This window comes from Ceratina calcarata, unplaced genomic scaffold, assembly GCF_001652005.2.
Source record: "Ceratina calcarata isolate Rehan_Ccalc_2016 unplaced genomic scaffold, ASM165200v1 scaffold197, whole genome shotgun sequence".
In the NCBI taxonomy this organism is placed as follows: Eukaryota; Metazoa; Arthropoda; class Insecta; order Hymenoptera; family Apidae; genus Ceratina; species Ceratina calcarata.
In genome coordinates, this window is record NW_017141270.1 from 107191 (window position 1) to 120788 (window position 13598).

The 13598-nt window shown below is 43.1% G+C and overlaps 1 protein-coding gene across 4 annotated transcripts in view; it reads right to left on the reverse strand.

Moving 5' to 3' along the window:
- The window catches only part of LOC108622014 (uncharacterized), a 68690-nt gene that overhangs the window by 50464 nt on the left and 4628 nt on the right, over positions 1–13598 (reverse strand). The window lies entirely within an intron of this gene.

Genomic DNA, 13598 nt, shown 5'->3' on the forward strand with positions numbered 1-13598 from the left:
TATCATGTATTATGGTGTTCGGATGGAAGCTATCGCGAGGTGATAGTCGAGGAATCCTTGCCCCGTTCATTGGTAGACGAGCAACGTTGTACCTGTTCATTAACCCTTTCGTTGGCCCCTTTGTTAACCAGAGCAAACATCGTCCCTCGTGAAAAGGGTCGAACAAATGCCTGCCGAAACTCGTGCAAGATTTTATCGAGCGAACGTGCGGTCAACGTAGAGACCCTCCCTCCGAAACTGTTTTAGTGCAACCGAGAGAGACCCACCCGTGGAGTTTGGGTAAAGAGAGAGGAGGGAGAGAGTTGTTAGTAAAATAATAGGAACTTTATCTGGAAGTCTGCGAGTTCGCTCGGAAACAATTATATGGGGGCCGGGCCAGAAGTGAGTTTACCGAGAAGAGACGCGCAAGTGAAATAGGAGGGAAAACAGTGGGGCAAGTGCCGGTGAAAGAAGAACGGGAGAGGAAAGGACGGCGGATATTTATATTCATTAGAAAGTAAGAAGTCCGACCGAGGCGCAGTTACAGCTTGGAAATGCTTAATGGGGGTTTACACCCGCGGCGTTTCACCCCCAGAGGTTATCTGCACGGGGTCCGGCGAGCTCTGACCTCCTTCCGAATCGACTCTTTCCGTCCGTTTCAAACTTGGACACTCATCGTCCGAAACACATTAACGCAAACAGGCGTACAACAACGAAATGTACGAATCGATAATATTTATAGATAACGTCTTTTGCATAAATCGTGATTCCGCCGTATCGATCGCTAATACGTCAATTGAATTCGTCGGAATCGGAGATCGCTTTACTTTAGAATTGCAAACGGAAGTATCGGAGTTCTTTCGTTCATGAATCATCCCCCAGCCAGCGTCCGCGATCCCTCGATCCTTCTCGGCACGACCGGCAAGAAGTTTCAAAGTCCCTGGATCCGGCGAAGAAGTTTCGAGACATCGATTAGCGAGATTGAAAACTTCCGTCTCGTCGTCGTGCATTACGATTTTCCCACGAGCGGACGAGGAACGGAGGGCGGCCGAGGGGCGGTCAACGAAAACGCGGATAGGAGCTAATGGTTTCCCGTAGCCGTCAAAGGCACGTCGATTAGCATTTCTTGTTTCCTCCTTGCAATTCGAGACCACCGACGTTGCCTGTTTATATCACGTTCATACCTAAGGTCTCAGGTGTATCGTTTAAAAACGACTAGAATTCCTGTTGGAATGTATTAAAAATACTTCAGATTTAAAATACTGTAGACACCGCGCGTCTATCAGCAGCGCTACCTAGACTTTTATGTAAAGTTCCGGTTATATCCGTAACTGTTAAGCTTCACTTCCTTCTTGTAGTAGTTGCGTATGTATAACCAAAGAAGTAATAAAGTTGTGTGGTCATAAAGTAAATCTCCCGAGTAATAAAGTTATTAAGAAACCTAAGGAACACACAAATAATATAAGTATTCTAACAATTCCTCGCTACGTTTATTCTCCATTTTGAAGCGGAAATAGGAATCTCTTCAGTTTACACATTTTATTTTCGTAATATTCGTTCAGATCGACTAAAAGAATACATACATGGAAGACTTATAAAAACGGATCTAAATTAAACCTGAAACGTAGAGCACAGGAAGGTACAAAGGTAAAGCTAACGTTCGTGCGGATTCTAAAGTACACATATATAGTCGATTCGAATTCGTAGAAATGTGATCATCGGACGTGGCCTGTTACAGTTTTCGGTTGAATCGAATCGAAAATTTCCGTGTCTACAGTACTGAACAATTTTCAATACACGTGAAATCGATGAAAGCTCGAGCGTCAATTTTTAGTGAATACGTCTATCTATTATTTAATGAAAACCGAGTGCGTTTTCTATTACTTCCGACGGATTTTAATCAACCGAAAAGTTGGTAGGAACAGTCGAACGATCTGCGAATTACTGTTTAATCAAAGCGTCGAGCCTCGGCTCAAAGTTAAGCCGACGCGACGTTTCGTCGTGGAAATCCGAGCAACAATAAGTGACAATTTAGCCCGAGGCAGTTCGACAACTTTCTTATTATGCAAATCCGCATCAGTCAAGTAAGTATGTACCGAGTTGCCGCGTGCACTGAGCGACCCGGGGTTAAAGGAGATGCGTAATCTCGCGCGCCTGAGGATAGTAATTTCTTCAGAAATACCTAAGTATATTATATCCGGGACGTTATACAAATGTTTCTTGTTCTTTCCAACGGGGTTAACTTGGCCAGATGAAATTTACAACGGTCGTGGTTTTCCATTTTTTTCTCTCTCTCTCTCTCTCTCTCTCTCTCTCTCTCCTCTCCACCCCCCTGGCCAACCGAGAAATTTATGTTTCTTAACGGGGAACTTGTTAACCAGCGGAGTTGCGAACTTCCTGATGAGAAACCAGCCACCTCTGATTTTATAATGACTCGCTCCTCCCAATGTTGAATTATTATCGTTACCGGTGAACAGTCAAATTTCTTTCTATACATATTTCATCAGCCATCGGATCGAACTTGCCGCGGACGCGCGGCTCTTTGTAACTTCAACGACGATAAATAATGTAGAGAACATAAGTTTTCGTTTCGTAAACGATGTTTGTACTCGGAGAAGTTTCCGTGAAACTCGACTCGTTTAAGTTCCACGGAACGGTAACAGATAAAGGGAGGAAGTTTAACAAAAATTCTCGCTCGCCAGAAAAGTATCGCGAGAGTTAATGGTCGACGATACTAGACGCGTTCCGGGGCCTGGCGGACGCGGACAAGATTGTTCGCCGCGTCATTTGTCGGGGCAAACGAGCCGCGCCGCGCACGCCGATCCATTGATCGACGACGACGAGGCGATCCCGACCATTTCCGGCGTTCCCCAGGCAAAGCCGGGCTCGTCGTTTCCCTGGAATCGATGCGTCATGAATTTACAGCGTTCCCAGAAACGATTCGAAACACCGCCTTACAACCGATCCCCGGCGAATTGCCGCGATTTGTAAACGATAAGGGAATCCCGCGGGGACGATACTTTCGCGACCGACGACGATCGCGTTCGCAAATGTCGCGTGGAAACGAACTCCGCAGACGTCAAACGCTTCTACTTCCACTGCGCGCTTTCCATTCAATGTAATTGCAGTTCCGTGCGAAAAGATTCAGTAGAAAACGTTCAGAAAAATTATTTATCAGACTGGAATTTATTTTGTTGTATGCGTTTAATTATCACGAGATTTAAACGCACACAGCAAAATAAATTCCGGTCTGATAAATAATTGAATTTTTAATGAACATTTTTAAAGTGCCGAGGTAAATCCTGATCAATGATAAATTAAAGGGAAATTAAGATAGATGTAACAAACGTGTCACATGCAATTTCCTGTCTGATCTCAGTGACAAAGCCGTAAGCAAACGTTCGATCAATGAAACTCTTGAGGGCGAAGGGCAATCAAAGGAGACGCTACGAACGCTTCTTGAAGTCTCTTAAATACCGTCCTCGTTCGCAATTGTTCCAACGTGAACCATCATCGATAGTTTACTCGAGGTTTATTCTAATCGAATAAAAATTCATTCTGAATTTTATTTTTTCTAAGGAGAATTGAAGAGTAAAGGTTCTATGAAAACCACTTAATTAAAAGGAGACGAGGAACTTGATAATAAACCAAATTTTTTAATTCATATGTATTTTGTAATAATCGTAGTTAAGACGAGAACTAATTACATCGAGGGACAATTAACAGAACGTCCACGTAGCGATTCCTTACGTGATCCTCGGTGGTGGTCGAACTGCAGGTAAACACGGCCAGCTGAATAGACGGATATTCATAGCGTTAGACCGGCGTTATCAGGGATGGAAGCTTCTTCGATGCGACCACGCTCCGAGACTTCCATAATGATGAACCAAAATCCGCGACATGCAGCCCCTATATATTACTATCCCCTTCGCTCTCTCTGTGTAAGCTTTAGATAGTCAGTCGAACACGCTTGTCTCTCATATTAAACATCAATGCCCATTTAGTGTTCTTGGCAGAGTTCCAAATTAGTTTACAATTTTTGTATTACAGTTTTGCAACAAATGTCACGTAAATAATATTATACAGGGTGTCTCAGCTAAAGGAGGTCACCTAAATATCTCCTTTATTTTTAATCCGACAAAAAATATTTAGAATTCCATTCGTTATCATTACCATCGTTATATAATAGTACGTTAATACGTATAATGTTATATAATAAATATTGCTACCATTTAAATCAAGTTCTAAATATTTTTTGTGCGATTAAAAATAAACGAGACATTTTGGTGGCCTCCTTTAGCTGAGACACCCTGTATATTATTGTTATGTGCTTAAATATTATTTATTCGTTTGTACGTTTTGATCTATCTAATAGAATAAGATGAGCTAATGAGGAGTGAGCAGAGTGATTCGAAGTTCGGTCGATAAATTCAGTGATTATTCGAAACTGGGATTTGAACATTTGAATCGAGGGTTGGTTCCGCGACGCCACGGTTCGTTAAGTCGGATTTCAATTAGTCACGGTTAATGGCCGATTCGACGGCCTACGTGTTCGAGGTTAATATGATTTTTAATTTTACGGCCTGTCTGCAATCCTTTAACGTAATTACGCGTTCCATTGGAAAAACCATTTGAGGTAATTACGGGACCGGTGGCGTAGCCCGGCGCCGTATACCAGCGTGATGCATTACCAGCAGGGCCCGATGCTTTTAATCGACTGTTTAATAATTCCACGTTCCGTGATTTCACGATGACGGTGCGCGTTTTTAATACGTCCGTACACACGGGGCCGTCGTGGCTACAATTCAAACTGCGAAGACCGCGCACCGATTTTAATCAACGTGAAACACGTTTGATTAATGCGTCCCCATGCCCTGGGTTTCGCGACCTTGACACCGGGTACAGAAGAATAAGAGAGACCGAGCACCCTTTAAAAGCTTTAATTAAACATCTCGCTAGTTATGAGACCTCGTGAATTCATAATCGAGGAACGATGGATGGATTTAATAATGATGCCGATTAAAATCTACTCTGTTTCAGTTGAAAACGGAGTCCATTTCGATCGAGGCACAGCGCCGGGAAACGCGGGGATGTGCGTGGATCCCACGGAAAACAATTCGGGACGCGTGTACCACGACGCATAATGGCGTGGTTGATTACACGACAAAGCGCGCCGGGTGAAAACGGGCCACCCTGTATAGGACCCGTTAATCTCGATGGACTGCGCCAGCCGGAACACGGACACGCTTGTTTACCGAGTAACGATTAACTACAGAGATAGGGAATGCAAATAGCCGCGAATCCCGGCGGGCGTTTGGTTTCACCGACTGGTCCGTGGATGTCGTCGGGTTCGTCGTGTGTTCCACCCTCTCGAAGACGTCCGCAGCGGAAACGCCTGACGGTGCTGCGGGAAATTACCATTACCGGTTGATGAATCTCCAAACCGCGCAGTTTAGCTCCGAGAAAAATATCGTTGTTCTAATTCAAGAATCGAATCTCGAATTACGATTTAATGTATTGAAAATCATCGGTATAAAAAAAATATATGTACCATCACGTGAATCTTTAATAGAAGATAAATAGTGGAATGTATGAGAGTGTATTTAATATAGAGTCTGGAGTTGTATGAAATAGTTACGACCTGTGTAATCCAGAGTGAGCTTACGGTGCATAGAAATATCCTGATATTCAGTATTAGTATCCCCACATCGTACCTTCGCCTGCATTTATTATAGTGTATAAAATTTAGTATGTATAGAATAGAAACATGAACGAAAACTAAGTCGCTAAATGATGGACACTCTTAGTGAATATATAAATGTAAAAACAGATTTTATCCCAATAGGATTTTGAAAAACCCACAAATTTTCAAGTAGCAAAAATCTTGTAATTATTTTGAATAATATTGTTTGTTTTATAAATAAATATAATATTTTGGAATACAGAAGGAAGCTACTGCCTAAATTTCGTTATGAGTATTTAAGTCCTTCTTCAGATTTCTGCTATAAACGAACGCCATTATTAAGATTCATAATTAAAAATGTCGAATCTCGTTGGACGGTGAATGCGCAGTGAGCTATTGAGAGGGAATGAATTCGAGAGCAGAGCTGGCATTCTGTATAAGATCCAGGAGACAGAAATCGGAGGAACGGTTGGTCAGAAACAGAAGTTTCGGCTCGTCAGAGGCAACAATGACGAGAGGGAGCGAGAGAGTATTGTCGACGGACGGGGGAAACGGTGGCTGTAGCGCGCGTCGTTTATTTTAAGTTCTTTCAAACTCTCCGGCGCACTCGCGGAGAAAGGTGAAAGGCGTCAGTGGCGAAGGAGCTCGGAGTGGTCGTCGGTGGGAGTTGGAACGGGCGCGAGGGTCGGAGGGCACAAAGGATGAGAAAGGGAAAGAAAGGTCAGCCACCGAGCCGGAGGTACGCCGCTGGAAATAGAGCAAAGGAAGAGCGGAAGGAGGAAGGGGGACCCGCGCTCTCCGAGCCATTAGACAAATTTTATATATAGCGGCTGAAAGCTCATTCGTTTTTGCTGCACATCGTTACCGACTATTGGTCCCTTCGTTAGAATCGATCGCTTAACGCTTTTTCACCGACCCTTGTCAAGCCTTTGCTTCGCCGAATTTCTTCGATTCTACTTTCGCCTCGTGGCAAATGTTCCAATTTCTTACCTACTCTATAATTTTAATGCGACGAACAGAACAAGCCAGTGAGAAATTGGGACGTGCAATTCACTGAATTCCTCGGTATTAATCCGAATTTCATCAAATCGATTCTTCGAATAATAGCATTAGAAGCATAAAACGCGATAATGAACCCGCTATTATTATATCACCGTGAGTTAGTTTAGACAAATAACGTGCTTTGCATAAGCTGCGATCGCTGAATTACTAATTTATTCATCGAATAAACTCAACAACTGATAAACTAACATTAGTTAAATATCGATCACTGGATTTGTTCGACAGATTAACATTAAATTGTGTGTACGCTTCTCTCAACGATATTTTAATTTTCTAAGCATTTTATATAATTGATATATAATAATATGATAAATAATTTTTATATAATCGATAAAACGATAATAAATGATTGTCATACTCGGTCTGTATATTTTACTATTTTTTTTTTAGGCACAATTTGGTAATTTCGTCTGATAAATGTTACCTTCAAAAAGATAGAGTGACCATTCAAAGGTACCGGAACGGTCGACTGTTTTTCACGCAGCTTCTCTATCTCAAACAGAATGAAATATCACGCGGATTTATTTACGCTCGAGAATGATGGACGAGTGTATTATAGGAGCACGTGAATATTATTGGCCGAATTGAAAAATATTTTCTCCGTGCCGCTTTATCCCCGACGACGAGTTTCATCGAAAGCAGCCCGCGCGAACTTGATATACGACGACCTCGCAGAGGATTTTCAATTCTTTCCTGAGAAACTTGGACCACTCTCTCATCTAACAGGTTTGCTTTTTTACACACAGACCGGATCTTGGCTGCAAATTGGAAAGCACAATTCTCGGAACTGTTACGAAGTATCATCGGGTCGGGGAGTAAAGTAGTTGGGAGTCACCTGGCAGATGCATTTCGAGCGCGATGAAGAATTCACGATGTTGAAAAATGCCTGGCTTCCACGAGGAGTCATGATAATGGAGCAGGATCAGCCGGGCTCCGAGCTCTGACTAATTTAATCAACCCATTAAATTACGAAGAAACAACCGAGCACTATGCGAACTTGATTCGTGCGACGAAGCTGCGATGGAATTTTTCGCGCAGGGTTTGCAAGTTGAAACGATTCGAAAAACAGGATTATCCTTGCAAATTGAATATTGGCACGTTGAAAATCTCGACGTCGGGTGGCGGCGGGGCAGGCCTGGGAGGGTGGATCGAAAACTGGATGCTTGAACGGTCACGTCGACGTCGCGAATGCAGATATGACAAACGCACGTGGGCCCTGTAACCCATGTGCACTGATAACGACGTTATCGGGACGACATGGAGCCCGCCGTGATACGTGAACGCCGATCGAACCTGGTAAAACCATCCATTACCGGGTGCGAGGGACTGATTTATTATTAATTAGTTGGTATCGACGCCGGAAAGACAGCCGCAAAATTTCATTCGTTCGGATAGACACTCCTCCCACGCGAGGCAAATGAGTCGGTAAATGCGACGCCGTATGGATGGTCAATTAGCTAAAGTGCGACACGACGTCCAATGTAATTTATAGTGCGAGAAGAATGAAATTGACAGGATTCCGATCAGAGAAGAATTAGAGCCAGTTTCTAATTTACATTGCTTCACGCATTTCCAAATTAATCTAAACACACTATAATTATTATTCCTTATTATCTTTGCCCCATTCTTAGAGTACAGATAGTAACAACAAAATTGAGCCAGCTACGTGCATGTGTTAATTTCNACAATATCAATGCGAGATGGAGCATCGAAAAAATAAGATGTTGACTTATTACTCGTTTTGAATTTTGTCCCCCTAAGGGAGACTAACACATGCACGTAGCTGGGTCAATTTCGTTGTTACTAGCTGTACACTTTAAACTATTTAGGAATCATTGGTGTGTTAAAAAAATAAATAAATATTATTTGAATAGTTTTTTAAATTTCGTGGAAGATCGTCAAGTGCGTGGGATTAACAGTGCGTTAAAGCGATGATCAAGTGGTGCTGTCAGATATCTCGGGCGAACGCCGCGAGTCGACGATAACCAACAATGCGCGAGGGGGAGAAAAACGGGAGGAAGGAAGGGCGCGAGGGTTCCAGTAGGTTTCTCTAGCGTTGGGTAAAACGCGGTACAAAAGAAATTGAACCTGGAAGCACGGAGGACAGAGCCGAACAAAGGCCCGGAGATAGCCGAGTGCCACTCGAGTACACGTTTCCCTCTCGGATCATCCTCGACCTGAAAACTCCGCTACGGAGGATAAACGATCGTCCTGGATCGCTTCATTAATGCTCTGACGCGTCCCGATTCGACACTGGCAATCGTATGTCCGACTGGCGTCCGACCGAGAGAACCTCGTTCGCAACTGTTCCTTCGACGATTTCGTGGAAAGAGGATTCGCGAAACGTCGTTAACCGATCGCAGCGGGGATCAGAGTGCACGAGGGAACGAAATTTGCCGGGGCATCGGCGGCGTCTTAAATTTGTCTCAGGATTACGGGACTCCGATACTCCGACGCCGGACAAAGGGGATCAGCCAGCGGCGGGGATTAAGGCCGACGAAGAAATTGAATTCGTCGGAAATCCGTAAACGCGTCGCGACGTAGAGCGAATCGACCGAAGGGCGTCGACGTGTTTCCGGCCGCACACCTGACGTTCCTCCGACAAACTCCGGGCACGAAATCGCATCAGCCGAGAATGGACCGCTTCCTCGATCTCCCATGCTTCAGCCGTTACTTACTCACAGCTCGGGACAACCCGGGCTCGTTCTTGATCATGTCCCCTTGCAATTTCCAAGTAAGATCAATATTTAGAAAATAATTACTCGTATAATTTGTGTGGAAAATCTGATCGTAAAATTAAAAACGATTGACTCTTGACACGAACGGATGCACGCGTCGAATAAGAGACGCTTGATAAAAAGCGCGAATTCGATCGTTTGGCAAACAAACGTGGAAAGAAACGCGGTGCGGCTAATTCTGTTTGACGTGACTCGCGCGGAGATTTTTGCTATTCCGCCGGCGTGATTTCTACGTGGCGATGGATAATACGTTTCCATATGCAAAAGAACCGGGCGAACAGGGTTTCCGGCGGCGCGCGTCGGGGCCGGAGGCCGACTACGTGGCTTGGGGATGAACCGCGCGACGTTCGTCCCCTCGGAATGAAGTTACTCGTAAAAATTAGTGGCTCTCGCCGTTGGCAGATACTGAAAATGAACAGGATATAGAATTTCGAAATACGCGGAAACAGTCGTTACATCAGGGGACGAGTAGAAAGAGACGGCCGATGTTATTACCCGTATAATACGACGCGCGTCCTTCTAGAATGCATTTTCATTCAGATCTAATTATTTGTTGGACTTCTAGTTTAGTAAGTCGCAAATTCATTCATCCTACGTGTTTGGAAATTAGTTACTTAACTTATAATTAGAATAAGCAGATTCAAGTCAACATTTATTCTGTCACGGTCCTGCGAGAGTCTCTATTAAAAACTAGTTGATGCATAAATCATTTTTAATGAAGTCCCAATTTCATTCTTCATCTGTCACCTCTAAGTTTCGCGACTCCAATCACGCGAGAGAGTAACGAAACGAGTCGTTTTACTTTTTGGTAACTGCAGTATAACAAGTGGAAATGTCGACAGGGGAAGCTATCGACTGTCGAGTCCTCGACACGAGAAGCGTCGATTTTTCACTTGTTCGTCGCTGTAAATTTCGCTCGGTCGCGTGAAGTTTATTTGACCGGAAGCTGCGAATCGGGTATTAATGAATTTCCCGATATTTTCGAGAGGGGGTGCAAAGCGCCCTATCGGCGAGACGCGAGTCTCTTTGAAAGCGGCTTTCTCCGGCAACGATCCCGTCGAGCGGCAGGTTCCAGTATTTAAGAGGTCCTATATATCTTCCCGCGTAGCAGCCCCTGTAACCTGTGGCCGGACGTTTCCAATTTATTTGCACCCCCGGTGCATCTTTCATCGGCCTTTTCGTGTTTCTCCACCGACGTTCCATTCGGCTTTTTTTTTTCCTCTGCTCCTCGCCCCCGGGTGAAACCGTCCAGATATCCGGTTGAAAATTATGATACGCCCCCGAGAAGAATTTCTCAAGTTTCCATTCGTCATCGTTCGACTTTTATAAAATTATTCAACGTACCCTTGTTTTATGAATGTAACAGCCTCGTAGCTTATGAGGGGAAATAAATACGGTAGACGATAATTTCCAAGTCAAATTCGAGTCCTCTTAGAATCACGAGGAGCGTTCATCAACCCCTAGCCGTGGCAGATAACGCTCGTAATTTACGGCTCCTTATTACGAAACCCCACGAACGACATTTTCTTCAAGAAACGCGTTGATAAACATATTTGTCTCCGGCTGGAAATTACGTCGGCCACGGTAAGACCGTCCGCCCTTCCGATTCGTTCATTACGCCGCGGGTTAATTCGTTCCCAGCCAATCGTGGAAGACGCGTCTCTCCTTCGTTAATAACGGATCCCACAATATCCACGGAGAAGGAAGCATCTCGAAACTTTTTAACCATATTTTATCTTTATTACTTTCGCTTGGTTCAGGAAAGATTCCACGCGAGAACATACGGCGATGCGTGCTCCGCAAAAAAAAAAAAACATCTTCAGTTAGTTAATTTCTGCTGCCGTGAAGCAAACAGATTGGAGCCACGGGGCGGGCGGCCGCCGGAACAAGGGGAAGAAAATCTGTGGTAATCCCCGTGGGGATAATCGGCGCCGAGCTTCGCGCNTCCCCCCGCCCCTTAATTAACGGCTCATCGCAAACGCGAGGGATTACTTTTAATTAGCTTCTCGAACCGCCCGGCAAGTGCGAACCTCAACCAAAGAGTTTGTCGGACGCGCATCAACGCGTGCACGTTATCCTATGTACACTCTACTGATTAAATACTGTTTCGCATTATCGAATTAATATCGTACGTTTTTTCTAGAGGGGTTTATATACTCTAGGGACTTAAGGAATTCGAGTGTTGTAGTCATAGGAGTTTTGTGTGATTAATACGTCTTCGTAAAATTAAATCTACTGGTAATTATGTGTAGAATCATTTCCTCAGGTATGAAACGCGATAGGATTCGTGGATTAACACTAGATTGCCCAAGGAAGTCATTTTGACTGCTTTTGGGTAAATATATAAATAATAATGCATAAATTATTTTTTCCCAAGTGAAGTAAATTTTTTTTTTATTGTTAACATTCACTAATAACTTGTTATATGACTGTAAATAATATAAAAAATATTAAAAATTAATTTTAGACAAATTTCTTTACACATTATTCTTTCACAATGCAGTCATTTTGACTGCTTTTGGGCAATATAGGTATATACTAAGTTTCAATCTTTCTAGTGTTAATTAAAATAATAAATACCTAATTAATAAATACTGAGGTTTTATTCAGAGTCGATAGAATGAATACAGAATGACCAGAAAGAGAAGGGATACTTTTTAGCTCAAGGATCCTCCAACTTTTGTACTATTTCCCTTCAAGCTCTCCTTCAGGAGGCACCCACCCACCCACGACATGAAGGTAGCTCACGTTCGACTTCTGGCTCCGAATTTCTCTACGTATAATTGGACGGATAACGTAAACATTGGTTACAAAGGTTTTATCTCCAAATCGAAACAACGTCATCACGACTTTCCCAGATATTTTCCGTCTACGTTCTACCTTTACTTCGGTAACAATCGAATCAGGATCTTCTCCGTAAAAGTCTGGAATGCAGCTACAACAATGTGTCCTCCGGCGCGTATCGGCGATACTTCGGTAAAGAAAGTCTACCCGACTGAGGGAGAATGAAAAGTTCAAAGTGAACCACGTCGCAACTTTCTTCACTGTAAACTTTAATATTCCGTTTCCAACGGAGGGAAAGTTCATAAGAGAATCTGATATCAGTTCCAATCAAATGTGTAATTGGTTCGTACGGACGAAGCGTGATAAATAAATTGTACACTCGTTTCTTCGATGGACGTGTGACAATTTTTCTTGCGAGAATTTCATCCCGATGGGACTAATAGACTCTGTTGATGCCAGGAATTCTGGAAATATTCGCCGATAAACCAGGGCTGCCTGGACGTGCCGTGTTTACGGCTGGGCGAGATTACTTTTATGACGCGATAAAAACTGCTTCGCTAAGATCGAATAAAAGACTGGAACTAAGTAAGTCAAAGTAAATTTTCTCAGAATTTTTGGAAAATTTTTATCTGGAAGCCCAGATTTTTGTCGTGCGATTCATGACGATTGGTCCTCGATACGAATTCTGCAGATTCCTCAGAGAACGATTCTAATCGGCTAAACTAAATTGGACGTGATTAACGAAAACGAGATTTAGTGGAAAGAGAAGCCTGGAAATTGCGCTGTTCTATTTCTTAATTTTGGACAGAGGCTGTGTTTCCTTCTTAGAAATAAAGACGACCGTTCGTTACCTACAGTTTCATCTTTCTTTTATAACTGTAAATATCCGTCACGTTGAACGTATTATTGGTGAGGGGTCTTCCTTCAGCAGCCGTAACGTTGGATCATAAACCATAGTAAAGCGCGGATATATATTCTTCGGCGCCGTAAATCCTAAGCCGATCCACATAAACAACGTCTTAACGCCTCGTTTAAACACGAACGAAACTTTTTAATTTCCATTTTTCCTCCCAGACGTTTGACGGGTCGAACAGATCCCATCATCCATAATTAGATTCCAACCAGTAACTTAGTAATAATCATAGAGTCTTAAATGTTATTCGATAATAATTAAAAAATGTAAATAAAATATTCGAATAATCTGGGATGTAAAATTGCAATCCCAGAGAAATGTACGAATTTCTATTCTATATGAAATAAATTGAAATATTTCAATAACTCATTGCGTTAAGGATGTATAGGCTATACATATACTTAAACAATGCTGGCATGTTGAATTTGTTATTATAGAT